Source organism: Theropithecus gelada, chromosome 18 (assembly GCF_003255815.1).
Source record: "Theropithecus gelada isolate Dixy chromosome 18, Tgel_1.0, whole genome shotgun sequence".
Taxonomy (NCBI): Eukaryota; Metazoa; Chordata; class Mammalia; order Primates; family Cercopithecidae; genus Theropithecus; species Theropithecus gelada.
Window position 1 is genome coordinate 42426658 of NC_037686.1, and position 15819 is coordinate 42442476.

At 37.7% G+C, this 15819-nt stretch overlaps 1 non-coding gene across 1 annotated transcript; it reads right to left on the reverse strand.

Annotated features, from left to right (window-relative positions):
* Positions 1-7485: 7485 nt before the first annotated feature.
* Positions 7486-7587, reverse strand: LOC112611758. The gene has a single exon (XR_003116736.1). It is a non-coding gene; the product is annotated as a small nucleolar RNA U13 (small nucleolar RNA).
* Between the last annotated feature and the right edge of the window lie 8232 nt (positions 7588-15819).

The window sequence follows — 15819 nt, forward strand, 5'->3', positions numbered from 1 at the left end:
AAAGAGTGTTGTAAACAAATGGTGCTGCAACAACTGGGCATTTACAGGGAAGAAAGAAGAGTCTAAACATAGGCCACACTCCTTTCCCAAAGATTAACTCAAAATTGACCACAGACCAAAGGATAAAATGCAAAGCTGTAAAACTCCTAGAAGAAAACATAAGAGCAAATCTAGGTAGTCTTACGTTTGCCAATGACTTTTTAGATCAAATACTGAGAGCACAATCTGTGAAAGAGAAATTGATAAGTTGGAGTTCATTAAAATTAAAAGCTTCTTCTCCACAAAAGATACTGCTTTCTGTTTTATTTATTCATTCACTTGTTCATTTATTATAGATTCAGGGGGTACATGTGCAGGTTTTTTACATGGATATATTGCATGATGCTGAGGTTTATTTAGGCTTCTATTGAACCCACCACCTGAATAGTGAACATAATACCCAATAGGTAGTTTTTCAATACTTTTCCTTCTCCCTCTGTCTCCTCTTTGGAAGTCCCCAGTCTCTATTTTTTCCACCTTTATGTTTGTCTGTACTCAATGTTGAGTTTCCACTTATAAATGAGAATGTTTAGCATTTGGTTTTCTGTTTCTGTGTTAATTCACTTAGGATAATGGCCTCTAGCTGTGTTGATGTTGCTGCAAAGGATATGATTTCATTCTTTTTTATGCCTGTATAGTACTCCTATATATATAGTATAGTACTCATATATATACAATATATAGTTCTATAATAAATATATGAGTGCATATGTCTTTTTGATAGAATGATTGGTTTTCCTTTGGGTATATACTAAGTAATGGGATTGCTGGGTCAAATGATAGTTCTATTTTTTGTTTGTTTTTTGTTTGTTTGTTTGTTGTTTGTTTGTTTTTGCTCTGTTGCCCAGTCTGGAGTGCAGTGGTGTGATCTCGGCTCACTACAACCTCCGCCTCCCAAGTTCAAGTAAATCTACCTGCCTCAGCCTCCTGAAGAGCTGAGATTACTGGTGCCTGACACCACACCCAGTTAATTTTTTGTATATTTTAGTAGAAATGGGGTTTTGCCATGTCGGCCAGGCTGGTCTTGAACTCCTGACCTCAGGTGATCCACCTGCCTCAGCTTCCCAAAGTGCTGGGATTACAGGCATGCGCCACTGTGCCTGGCCCTATTTTTACTTATTTGAGAAATCTTCAAACTGCTTTCCACAGAGGATAGAATAATTTACATTCCCACCAACAGTGTATAAGCATTCCTTTTTCTCTGCAACCTATTGACATCTGTTTTTTGTTTGTTTGTTTGTTTGTTTTTGACTTTTTAGTAATAGCCATTCTGACTAGTGTGAGGTGGTATCTCACTGTGGTTTTGATGTGCATTTCTTGATGATTAGTATTGTGGAGTATTTTTTCATGTTTCTGTTGGCTGCTTGTACGTCTTCTTTTGAGAAGTTTCTGTTTATATCCTTTGCCCGCTTTTTAATGTAGTTGTTTGTTTTTTCTTGTGAGGTAAGTCCCTTATAGATTCTGGATATTAGTCCTTTGTCAGATGCATAGCTTTCCTCCCATTCTGTAGATTGTCTGTTTACCTTGTTGATATTTTATTTCGCTGTGCAAAAACTCTTCCATTTAATTAGGTCCTACTTGTCAATATTTGTTATTGTTGTGTTTGTTTTTGAAGACTTACATTCTTTGCCTAAGCCAATATCCAGAAAAGTATTTCTTAGGCTTTCTTCCAGGATTTTTAAAGTTTGAGGTCTTACATTTCAGTCTTAATCCCTCTTTAGTTAATTTTTGTGTATGGTGAGTGGTAGGGGTCCAGTTTCATTCTTCTTCATAGGGCTAACCAGTTTTCCCAGTACCATTTATTGAATAAGGTAACCTTTCCCCATTATTTACTTTTCTTAACTTTGTCAAAGATCAGTCAGTTGTAAGTGTGCAGCTTTATTTCTGGGTCCTCTATGCTGTTCCATTGATCTATGTGAAAAGACATCATTAAGGGAATAAAAAGATAAGCTACAGATTGGGAGGAAATACTTGCAAAACATATATTTGATAAAGAACCAAAATATACAATGAATTCTTAAAACTCAATAATAAGAAAACAAACAATCCAACTTAAAAATAGGCAACAATTTTGAACAGATACCTCACCAAAGAAAACATACAGATAGCAAATAAGCCTATGAAGAGATGCTCAACATCATTGATCATTGACTAGGTGGAACACAGGAGATTTTTAGGCAGTGATACTGTTTCATATGATATTGTAATGGTGAATACATGTCATTTTACATTTGTCAAAACCCCAAAATTGAACTGTTGGTATTGTATTAGTCCATTTTCACACTGCTATAAAGAACTACCTGAGACTGGGTAATTTTTAAAGAAAAAAGAGAGGTTTAATTGCCTCACAGCTCTGCATGGCTGGGAAGGCCTCAGGAAACTTACAATCATGGCAGAAGGCAAAAGGGAAGCAAAGCAACATCTTACATGGCAGTAGGAGAGCAAATGGGCAAGTACCACATTTTTAAACCATCAGATCTCGTGAGATCTCACTCACTATCACAAAAACAGAAAGGAGGAAATCCACCCCCATGATCCAATCACCTTTCACCAGGCCCCTCCTCTGATATTCAGGGATTACAATTCGAGATGAGATTCGGGTGAGGACACAGAGCCAAACCATATCAGGTATAAACTATGAACTTTAGTTAATAATAATATATCAGTCTTGGCTCACCAATTAACACAAAGTTATCACACAGGTGCAAGATGTTAATAATAGGGGAAAGTGTGGGAGGGAAGGGGGTATGCAGGAACTCTATACTTTCTGCTCAATTTTTCTATAAATCTGAGACTGTTCTAAAAAAATAAAGTCTATTAATTTTTTAAAAAACAGGAACTGGAATGAATAGAAAAGAAAAAGTCACAGATCATTTTAATACGTAAAAGATATACTGCAAAGTACTCTCTATTTTGGGCTCAAATTTGTTTTTGAATTTCCCAGAGGCTAACAATAAAGGAAAAGAACCTGAAAAAAAAAGTACAAATAAGATGTTATATAGACCATGTATACAACAGCAGAACAAATCAAGAGTCTTTTATTGTTCTGATCACCTTCTAACCCTGAGCATCTAACATCCACAGGCACACCCCTGACTTAAGATGCCTATAGTAGAGATAATGTTCTTGGATCACTTAGCTCAGGGCAATGAGAAAAGCAAGGGACTCACCTGGATCACTTTGCCTCCCTGGCATGCATTTTTGTGACTGACCTTGATAGCAGAAACAAATCATGTCTTTCTCTTTATAACTTCCCAGTTTCTTAATACCTGAGAAAGCCTTGTACTCTAAGACAAGCTTTGAAATGTCTTAGAATTTCCCTGCTGATAGGCAAAGCCAATACCTCTCTCAATTGACATTAACAAGGGAATCCTAAATAATTGGCCTCAATTTATAAATAGACTATCCTGTAAGGCACTGACATTTACAGAAATGTTTTAAAATCAAAATACCCCTTTACAGGCAGAAATAGACAGATTCATAGGTAAAACAATGACATTTGCAATCCTGTTCCCACCACTGCCACCATGCTCCATCCATACCTAGACTATTACAGCAATGCATGAATCGGCCTTCCTGTCTCTAATCTCAATCTTTTCCAAGCAGTGCTTCTTAATTTTTTATTATGAAATATAACACATGAACAGATAAATAAAATACAAATGTACAGCTTAAGGAAGCACCCATATTTAACAACCTCCAGATGAAGAACCAAACATGGCCAGCTCCCTTCCAATCACAATACTTCCTCTACCTTAAAGGTTACCATTAACCTAACATTTAAAATAATCACTTCCTTCCTTTCCTCTATTAGTTTGCCATTTTAGTTTGTATCCCCAATACAGTAATCTTTTAGTTTTGGAACTTTACATGGAATAATTCATACATTCATTTCTGTATCTGGCTTATTTTATTCAATATTATCTTTTTAAAATAAGCTATATGACTATAGATAGCTATAATTCCTTCATTTTAGGACCCTTTTCTCACACTATATTAAAAGACAATTCTAGGCAGTCATAAACCTAAGTGTGAATGGCAAAGTGGAAAAGCTTTTCGAAAGTAATACAGGTAAATGCCTTCAAGACTTCAGGGTGTGGAAAAACAAGACTCAGAAAGCTCTAACTATAAAATAAAGGATTGACGTATTTGTTTTTAAGACAATATTCACTACTTTTATTTATATATTTTAGTAATTATTGATTTTCATTAATATTATTTTAATTGATAAATCACAATATACATTTATGGGGTACAATGTGATGTTTTGATATATGTATACATTTAGTGCTGCATTGCATTCCATATGGATATAACATAACTGATCTATCCATTCTAATGCTGATAGACATAAGGATTGTTTCTGCTTTTTGACAATTATGAGCAATGCTGCTATGGACATTTGTGAATATGAATCCTGATACACCTAAGCATACCTTTCTATAGTGCACATATCAAGGAGTGTAGGTGTAGTCAATAGGTATGGATATCTTTGACTCACCTGCAAAGTATCAGACTGTTTTCTACAAGCAGCATACCAATTTACTCTTTTGTCATCAACAAATGGCAGTTCCTGTCTTTGAGCACCCTTTCCAGCACTTGGGATTGTTGTTTTCATTCTAGCCAATCTGATAAGTACACAGTGTTATCTTATCAAAGTTCCAATTTGCATTTCCCTGAGTAATAACAAACATATATGTCTTCTCATACATTACTTGGTCATTTAGATCTACTATTTGTAATACGCTTATTTAAGTCATTTCCCATTTCTCTATTAGAAAACATGTATCTTTACAATTAATTTGAAGAAGTTTTAAAATATATTCTAGATATAAACCTTTTATTTGTTACATAACAAATAAAAATATGTTACAAACATATTTTCCCATCCTATGGTTTCCTGTTTGTCTCTCAATATTTGTATTTTGGTGAGCAACAGATCTTAATTTAAAGCAGTCCAATGTATTCATCCTTTAGAGAGCCCAGAAATAAACCCATACATCTATGGCCAATTGATTTTTGACATAGATTTCAAGAATATACAACGGAAAAAAGATAGTCTCTTCAATAAAGGTGTTGGGAGAACCAGGTATCCACATACAGGAGAGTGAAATTAGATCCTTTTCTCACACCATGTACACAAATCAACTCAAAATAGACTGAAGACTTAAATATAAGACCTGAGACTACAAAACTACTATAAGAAAACATGCTCCACAACATTGGCCTGGGCAGTAATTTATATATAAGAAAACTAATTACCCAATTTTAAAAATGGGCAAAGGATCTGAATATATAGTTCCCAAAAGAAGATATACAAATGGCCAACAGGCTCATGAAAAAAATGCTCAACATCACTAATCATCAGAGAAATGCAAATTAAGACCATAATGAGATATCACCTCACACCTGTGAGAATGGCTATTACCAAACTGAGGAAAGATAAACATTGGCAAGGATGTGAAGAAAAGGAAACCCCTGTACCCTATTGGTGGGAATATAAATTAGTATAGCCATTCTGTAAAATGGTATGGAAGTTCCTCAAAAAACTTAAAACAGAACAACCAAATGATCCAGTCATCCCACTGCTGGGAATATATCCAAAGGAACTTAAATCAATATCTAAGGGCTACCTGTACTCCCATGTTCATTGCGGCATTATTTACAACAGTCAAGACATGCAATCAACCCAGGCATCTGTCAACAGATAAATGGATAAAGAAAATGTGATATACACCTAATGGATTGCTACTCAACCCTATAAAGAAGGAAATCCTGTCATTTTCTTTATATATATATATATATAATTATTATTTTATTATTATACTTTATGTTCTAGGGTACATGTGCACAACATGCAGGTTTGTTACATGTGTATACATGTGCCATGTTGGTGTGCTGCACCCATTAACTCATCATTTACCTTAGGTATATCTCCTAATGCTATCCCTCACCCCTCCCCCCACCCTGCAACAGGCCCCGGTGTGTAATGTTCCCCTTCCTGTGTCTAAGTGATCTCATTGTTCAATCCTCACCTATGAGTGGGAACATGCAGTGTTTGGTTTTCTGTTCTTGCGATAGCTTGCTGAGAATGATGGTTTCCAGCTGCATCCATATCCCTCCAAAGGACACGAACTCATCCATTTTTATGGCTGCATAGTGTTCCATGGTATATATGTGCCACATTTTCTTAATCCAGTCTGTCACTGATGGACATTTGGGTTGGTTCCAAGTCTTTGCTATTGTGAATAGTGTTGCAATAAACATACGTGTGCATGTGTCTTTATAGCAGAATGGGAAATCCTGTCATTTTCAACAACATGGATGAACTTGGAAGACATTAGGCTAAGTGAAATAAGGTAGGCACAGAAAGACAGATACTGTATGATCTCACTTATGTGGAATCTAAAAAAGCCAAACTCACAGAAGTGGAGAATAGAATGATGGCTACTGGAGGCTGGGGGATACAGGGAAGTAGGGAGGGAATAGGGAGATATTGGTCAAAGAGTACAAAGTTTCAGTTAAACAGGAAGAATAAGTTTTTGAGGTCTATTGTACATTATATAATAATGTATTATATATTTCAAAAAACCTAAGACAGTAAATTCCAGATGTCTCACCACAAAAACAGAGGTGCTAGATATGCTAATTAGATTGATTTAGTAATTCCTTTTTGTATACATATATCAAAACATCACACTGTACCCCATAAATGTATATTATGATTTGTCAATTAAAATAATATTAATGAAAATCAATAATTACTAAAATATATAAATAAAAGTAGTTAATATTGTCTTAAAAACAAATATATCAATCCTTTATTTTATGGTTAGAGCTTTCTGAGTCTTGTTTTTCCACATCCTGAAGCCTTAAAGGCAATCACCTGTATTACCTTCAAAAAGCTTTTCCACTTTGCCATTCACACTTAGGTTTATGACAGCCTAGAATTATCTTTTCTATATAGTGTGAGAAAAGAGCCCTATTTCACTTTTTCCTTTATGGATATCAAATTGTCCTGGCATTATTTATTGAAAAGATAGCCTTTTTCCAATATTTATATATTCCTATACATAAATATTGTATAACTTATTGTATATTGTATAACTTATATATATATACTTATATACTAATATACACATATGAATAGATACCTGGGCTATGTCACCTGTCCCATTGGTCTACTTTTCAGTCTTCATGCCAATATCACACTATCTTAATCATTATAAATTTACAAGTCTTGATAGTGAGTAGGGCAAGTTTTCTCAAGCTTTTTTTTTTCCTTCAAAGGTCTCTTAATTATTCTGTCATTAATTTTAGTATCCGTTTTTCTTCAAGGGTGTCTTAACTATTCTCAGTCTTTTAATATTAGTATTTTTAGGTTAATTTTAGAATAAGTTTGTCAGATCCTGGAAAATACCTGACTGGTATTTTGTTTTGTTTTCATGTCAGATGGTTAATGTGCCTACATCATAACAAGGTTTGAGGGAGGCACATCTCATGTATGAGGGTGAAAACCCAATCATCACTTAGGAACTACAAAAGGATCTGCCTGGTAGTTTGACTGGGGTTGCACTGAATCTACAGATGCATTTGGAAGAACTAACATCTTCATACTCCGTGTGAGCTTGAAAACTAATATGCATTCTATGGTTGTTGATGGCAGACCTCTATATGTGGACATCAAGTAGTTTTGTTAGCCATGCTGTTCAAATTGTCCACACTATTAATAATTTTTGTCTACTGCCTCTATCAATTACTGACAGAGGTATTTTATCATATCCCATTATAATTACAGACTTGTCTATTTCTCTTTGTAGTTCTATCAATTTTTGATTTATGTATTTTAGGCATATTATTAGAAGCATAGAAATTTAAAACTCTGATCAAGTCAAATTTTTTAAAATTCAAAAGCAAAGAACTAGCAACTATAAAAAGTGGTAACAAACTTGAAAAAAAAAAGCTAGAAGTTCCAGAATTGGGGAAAAAGGCAATAACAAAAGTTAAGAATTCAATGGATTGCTTTAATCCCAAATTAGATACAGTAGAAGAATTATTAAACTAAAAATTAGGGTAAAAGAATCTATCAAGATGAAGTATGGACAGCAGACAAAAGGATGGAAAATATAGAGAAGTAGGTAAGAGACATAGAATATGCAATGAGAATATGCAACACGCAATTAATTGTTATTCCCAAAAGAGAAGCAAAAGCAATATTTGAGAATATAAGATAGAGAATTTTCCAAAATGGATTAATTTAAGAAGCCTAGAGGGCTTAAGTCGACCAGGACCATCTTAATCCAATTTCAAGGCTTGGGGTTTTCTGATCTACCCAGAGGACTGGAAGCTCAGTTGTGGGAGCTTTTATTCCTGATTAACTCCTACTTGCCAGGGTGAAATCCTTGATGGGTTCTGAATTCTTTTTTTTTTTTTTTTTTTCTGAGACAGAGTTTCGCTGTGTCGCCAGGCTGGAGTGCAGTGGTGTGATCTCGGCTCACTGCAAGCTCAGTCTCCTGGGTTCAAGCCATTCTCTGGCCTCAGCCTCCACAGTAGCTGGGACTACAGGAGGCGCACCACCACACCCAGCTAATTTTTGTATTTTTAGTAGAGACGGGGTTTCACCATGTTGGCCAGGATGGTCTCAATCTTTTGACCTCGTGATCCACCCGTCTCGGCCTCCCAAAGTGCTGGAATTACAGGCCTGAGCCACCGCGCCTGGCCAGGTTCTGAATTCTTACTGTTTTTCTCTCTAGTCCCAGAAATCTGCCAAAGTGCAGCTCAGAACCTCAGATATTCTATCAACTAGTGACCATTGAGAAAAATGAAACCACCCTGTATTTCTAGCAGAGAAGGATTTAGTTGTTTATAATCAGAGAATTGGTTGTAAAAATGTTGCAAGAACTAGAGAAGTGAAAGGGAAAGGAAATATCACCCAGAGATCAAGAAACCGACTTACCCCTGGGTTATAGCCCACCAACCCACAAGATTGACACTGCTCCTGGCACTGCTATTGAAAATGACCTACCACTTCTAATCAGAAGCTCCAGAGTTAACCCCATCAATGCTGCAGAAACCAACACCAAAGTTGTTGGAGCCTACAATAAGTCACTGTCAGAAGTGGAAAAATGGCTTATTTCTCTCCTCATCCAATCAACCTAAGACCACAGGGGCGACGCTATAGTTCGACAAAGACAGATTTATTAGGCTGTTGCAATGAGGGAAACACCAAAGGAACCATGGAGCATCTCACCAAACACCAGGCAAGACAGCGTTATTACAGGATTTGGGGAAAGTGTACAGTTTAGATGAAATTAAAGTGAAGCAGTGTTTGAATAGGCTTAAAGCAAAACAAGGCTGTGTGTAAAGAGTCAATATCATATCTGGACTGCAAAGTGGATCAGAGTCCTGTTTCCTTAGAAACTAAAAAGTGAAGATATATGTGGTATGTTGTGTCTAGAAATCACTTATCTGAAACTCAGCATACAGATTGGATATCAAGGTTGCTTCTCTATATCAAAGAGGCTCAGATCCTTCAGGGAAAACTGAGATGTGTTTCATTCTTACAGATATAATTTCAAACCACAAATGATTTTAGGAAAAGGTTTTTTCCAGTGAGTAAGAAAGCAATCTTGATTTAAAGAAGGTATTATGATACTTTACAACTGCAGCATGGCCTTAGAGAAATATTGTTTCCCATTAACTTTACACTTTGGCAGTTTTCTGGAACTAGAGAGAAAAACATTAAGAATCCAGGACCCATCAAAGGCTTTATCTGTGGCTGTTGCCCTAGCCTGTTGAATGGCAGGACAGATTGTTACTTTCTCAATCTGGGTTCACTGTTACATTCTCATCCCTTTCTTCCATTTTCAGTCTTCCTCTAGTGTTTCCCATTGCCAAAGCCTAACTAGAACTCAGCTGGCAAGAAAGTCTGGGAAAAGTAGTTTTCAGGCTTGTTGCCCTGAGATACAAAGCAAAGAGATGAAATGGAGCTGCGAGCCAAGAGGAAAAACAACTCACAGAATATATCTTTTCAAGTTCAGTAAATGCCCTCAAGAACAAAGTAGTCTTGGATGATGAGCTCATCTCTCTAGTTTCTCATCTCCACCGAGATCTTAGCCCATAGTTCCTGACTACCTTTTTCATTCTTTGACACATAAAAGAAAATGATTTTTAGATTTTCCAGCTATTTTAGTTGTTCAAACAGAATGGATATTTTAGCAAAATTACCGACTTCACATTACCCATTCCTTCTACTTTCTGTTCAGTTTTAACACATTCCTATCAAACCAATCTTCCTAAACTCAGCTCTGATCATATCACTTCCCTGGTCAAATATCTCAAATGGTTCTGTGTCTCCTGAAAAATCTAACTTTTTTACCTGATATTCAGGGACCCTTATGATCCACGTTTGATGTAATGCTTCATTCATAATTATCCTCCTCAACTCTTTCATAGGAATGGGATGAGTCACTTCTACAAGAGACTAGGGTCGCCAGGCATGGTAGCTCTTTCCTGTAATCTCAGCACTGTGAGAGGCTGAGGCAGGAGAATCACTTGGGGCCAGGATTTCAGGACCAGCCTGGGCAACATAGCAAGACCTTGTCTCCACTAAAAATTTAAAAATTAGCCAGGTGTGGTGGCATGCACCTGTAGTCCAAGCTACGAAGGATGCTGATGCAGGAGGATTGTTTGAGCCCAGCAGGCTGAGGCTGCAGTGAACTATGATCGTGCCACGGCACTGTGGTCTGGGTGACAGAGCTAGCCCCTGACTCAAAAAAAAAAAAAAAAAAAAAAAAAGAGAGAGAGAGAGAGAGACTAGGGTCAAGCCACCAGTACGAGACTGCCTTCTTTAAAGAACAAGGACGACGGGTGGATGTTTATAGCAGGCAAGATCAATCACCATCCTTCTGTGCTTTTCAAATAAACCTGGGACAGACTCCCCATTTTCTGCTGTAAGGATCGGAGCCCAGGGTTTCCCATGCCTATGTGTCCTGCTTTAAGGAAGCTGGACTGAGGAAATAAAGTTGTTGGAAAAAGCAGTCTTATGTGCACAGCATTTCAACCTCCTCTGGGCTACGCAAGAACTGGACTTGGGCCTAAAACACTTCCTTACAAAGAGAAAAGGAGTCTTCACAGGCTGCACTGGACTTATCACCTTGTGTTGGAATGCCTTTCCCTATTTCAGACTCAATGTGTACCCCTTTATTCTGCTTAAGCATGTGTGTCTTATGGCACTCGACCAACCCCACTACTGTTGTATATAGGGCTATAGTACATCTGTCCCTGCAGGGAGGGGATGGGGCCCTTCTGCTCTATATCTGTTCATGCAGGGAAGGGATGGGGTCCTTCTGCTGTGACACAGAGGGATGTGTGCAGGCCAGTTGCAGGCTCAACAGAGGACCTCAAACATTACACTCTCAGCATTGGTTTCTCATCTCCATTATAAATCCTATTTGTGTAGCAACAGCTGTCAAGAGGTGGCTCCGTATGTGCAAATGAGAAATGAGACCAGCCAGTGTATAGACAGGAACATTTTGCCTATAGATGGTCCTTGATGCTGACCTCAATAGGTTATGTGAGCTCAGGACACAACGCAATTTTTATTAGATTACACCATTCAATGTCCTTAAATTCAGGGCAACCCAAAATGTTTTTCCAAGCTATGTATCATTTCAGTAAAATTGAATCCATATTATTTTAATTCATGGACAATTGACCAGATAACAAGTTGTGTGGTGAGAACAAGTTAATGTCTCCAAACTTTTCAAACCTTGTATTGAAGCTCATTTTTTTCAGTTATTTTTCTTGGGAACAAAAAGCCTATTATGCAAAAAATAAGTAAATAAGTAAACAAACTAACCCCAAACTCCATATGGTTTCAATTAGACAAGCCCTAGGGGAGCTTAGAGGTGTGTGGTGGGGGAAAGGGTTTGTGACCTAAGAGAACCTATGTTTCTCCCTTTATAAGACTGTAATTCTTCCCTCTCTTTGACTTTCAGATCTCAGCTCCAGATCTATGACATCAAATTTTTCACCCAATGTATTTTATAGTTTATAAAGGGTTTTTTCATCTATCATTTCACTAGATTCTCAGTAAAACCCTATGAAGGCAACATCTCTAGACAGTAATTTTGTTCCCATTAAATAAAAGGGAAGGTGAGGCTCAAAGAAGTTAGATATCTAAAGGCTCACAGTGTTATATCCAGGCTTCAGGATAGCCCCCAGTGACCCCTGCCTCCCACATTATACCAGGATTGGCCAGTGTGACCAATAGCAATCAGCAGAAGTAATGCTTTGTCACTTCCAGTAATAGGTTATAAAAAGGCAGTGACTTCAGTCTTAAGATCTCATGTTCATTCTCTCTCTCTCTCTTTCTCTCTCTCTCTCTCTCTCACACACACACACACACACACACCTCTCTCTCTCTCTCTCTCTCATGACAGGCCAATGTGATAAGGAACTGAAGTCTCCAACCAACAGCTAGAAAGAAACTGAGACCTGCCAAAAACCATATGAGTGAGATTGAAAGTGGATCTTTCAGCCCCAGTCAAGCCTTCTGATGAGTTAAACATGGAAAAGGGTGAGCAATTCAGATTCATATTGACTCCGAAATATTAAAGTCACCTTTAGGCCATAAATCACACCTGTGTTATGGATATTAGATAACATCTCGTAAAGCCTTCTCATTTTATAGATGAGGAAAATGACACCCAGAAAGGAGAAGGGACTTACCCCAGGTCACAGAGCAAATTGTAGAACCAAGACTAGGACCCAGGCTCTCTCATATTGTATAGGAGTCTTCTATTACTTTTCCATCATCAAGACTGCTCTTAAATGTTTTCCAGTGATGGTGTTCCTGGAGGCAAGCTAAACAGGTCAATCTCAGGCCAAAATTTAAAATGAATAGCAGAAATCATTAATGTATCCCCACGCCCTACTTCACAAATGGATTTTGGGGGGAATTTTGCTTAAATCTCAGTCAAGCTAAAGGAAAAGAGGAGAGAGATGCTGATGCTGCATTTTTTTAAGAGCTGGGTCAGAGACATAGAAGAGAGAAATGAAATGAGGTTACTGGCCACCCACTTTAAAATATTATACAATTCATATGCATCTTAAGAGGACATCAAGAAAGAATGTTTATCAATTTCCTATAAAAAAATGAAGTCAGTCTTTTAATAAGAGACAAATATTGCAACTTCTTGGAGCAATTTTGCTGAGTCGGCTGAACTGGTATAGAATGTCCTTGTTACATATATCTTCACTATAATAAACCCACTTAGTAATTTAGTGCTTGAGACCATCAAAATTATTTTGCGTTGCCATGTATTAGATTTCCAGTAATGGAAAAAGCATCTTCACTGATCCATCTCTGCATGCACTGTAGTAGTTTAAATACTTTAACATCATTACACTTAAATACAAATGTTCTCAAAATATTTTTACTAACATTTAAGTTATTTAAATGTCTAAAGCTACTAAAGTAAAGGTGAATAAGGTGAGTCATTTTAAAATGGTTACTAGCCTGATCGATGGGCCAAGAAGATACTGGGGAAAAAGAAAGGGTCCCATAATTAGCCCATGGTCAGTGATAAATAGGCCTAAATACCTATTGGGAAGCCCTGGTTCACTACTAACAAGAAAGAGGACACTCTCTCTCAACTTTAGTTGTAACAACAGTCACTACTAACATTTACTGCGCATTTACTCTATGCTAAGCAGTGTACCAAGCACTTCATATGTGTTACTTTCCATAACCTTTATAAGAACTCTATCAGGTACCTAGCATTACATTTATTTTACCCATTTTATAGATTAAAAATATGAAACTTAAGGAAATTAATTAACTTTACCAAGATCTATTGGCTAATAAGAGTAGATCTCAGAGATTCAATGACACCAGGCCTCTCTCTCCACCTCTCATTTCTTCCCCTCCCCCCTCCCACCTCTCATTTCTGCCTCATTCTCAACATCAATTTTATTCCTCAGCCTCCTCCATGTGTCTGGAAATGGGCAAAAAAGGTTCTGGGGTGACATTTATAAAGTTACTGATCAAAGGAAAAGTCTCTAGTTTGCATACAAATCCCAGGGAAGATGTAGATTGGTCTGACTTAAGCCACATGCCCAACTCTGGGACAATCATTATGTCCAAGAAGGCTCCATGATTACCTGAATCCAGGGTCATATACCCACCCCCATGATCAATAAAACAGATGCTATGACTGGCAGCATTATCAGGTTCCATGATTGTAGTGGATCAGCATCCTAAAGGAAGTGGAGGGATGCCAGACAGCTAAAAACAGATATCCACTTTAGTAGCCTGTTGTGGGAGTGGTAAACGCCAGAGTGGAGAAGTGTCCAGGCAATGGTCAGTCTAGAGGAATTCCATAAAGAAGATGAAATGTCAACTGGGCGCAGTAGCTCATGCCTGTAGTCCCAGCACTTTGAGAGGCTGAGGTGGGCAGATCGCTTGAGGCCAGGAGTTTGAGACCAGCCTGGCCAACATGGCAAAACCCCATCTCTACTAAAAATACAAAAATTAACTAGGCATGGTGGCACACACCTGTGATCCCAGTTTCTTGGGAGGCTGAGGCAGGAGATTTACTTGAACTCAGGAGGCAGAGACTGCAGTGAGCAGAGATCGCACCACTGCACTCCAGCCTGGGTGACAAGGCAAGACTCTGTCTCAAAAAAAAAAAAAAAAAAAAAAAAAAAGTTGAAATATGAAGAAAGACATGAAGATGTTAAATAACATAATGCATTCAGAGATCTGCAAGTATTTTAGATGTGTCTGTATAGTAAGATGTGTATGGCAAGGGATAGAGATCTGAGATTAAAGGCTGTGAAGAACTTTGTACAATACCCTAAGGAGCTGGTGCCTCATTCTAAAAGCAAGGATAAAGTCATTGAAGGATTTTAAGAAAGGGGAAAATATGATGGGTTCTGATTGTGAGAAAGATTAGTCTTTGGATAAATATAAGAGGAGAGTTAGGAGTAGAAAAGTCAGTGAGAAAACCTACAATAGTCCAGGCAAGAGAAAGTGAGAAAGTGAACAGCAGTAGTTTGCAGTGAATGATCTCTGTGATTATCTTGGTGATCAAGAGATGGAGAGGAGCAGTGCTAGGGAGGCAGGGTTTAGGAAGGAAACTGAATCCTGATGGGATTAGATTGTTCATGCTGTCCATGATGCTCAAACACCTTCACGGCTGCCCCAACATGGCAGTAAACCAAAGGCACCCCTATAAGCAAACTGACCCCAAATCCTGCTGGTATCCCTAGCAGAAGCAGTGGCAACTACATTCCACCACCTACACACTTTACATCTAAGCTGCTGGTTTCACTATTTATAAAGGACACTTTAACCCTTGGAAGTGGAATTATGAGTACAGAAACTTGTAGAGGTATTTAATGAGAATTTAACAGAACTTTCTAGCTGTTAAAGGCAGCATGGCACATGAAAGCTGGGTCATTAGGGCAGACAGATCTGTTTGGCTCCTGACTCTGATACCTTAAGCTCTCTAAGCCTTGGTTTCCTCAGGAAATAGTTTGCTTGCAATAATTCCATTTATCTCTCAGGGGGGTTATGAAGACTAAAAATAATAATACAGGTGACAACAAAAAAAAACTTCACAACGTGGTTAGAAATGAACGTGTTTGAATCACTAATTTGTTTTGTTCAAGGGGGCACAGGAAGAAAAGTCAAAATATGGGCATTCATGCTTCTACCAACAAGTGAATTATTGCCCATACACACACACGTGCGTGTGCGCACACACACACACA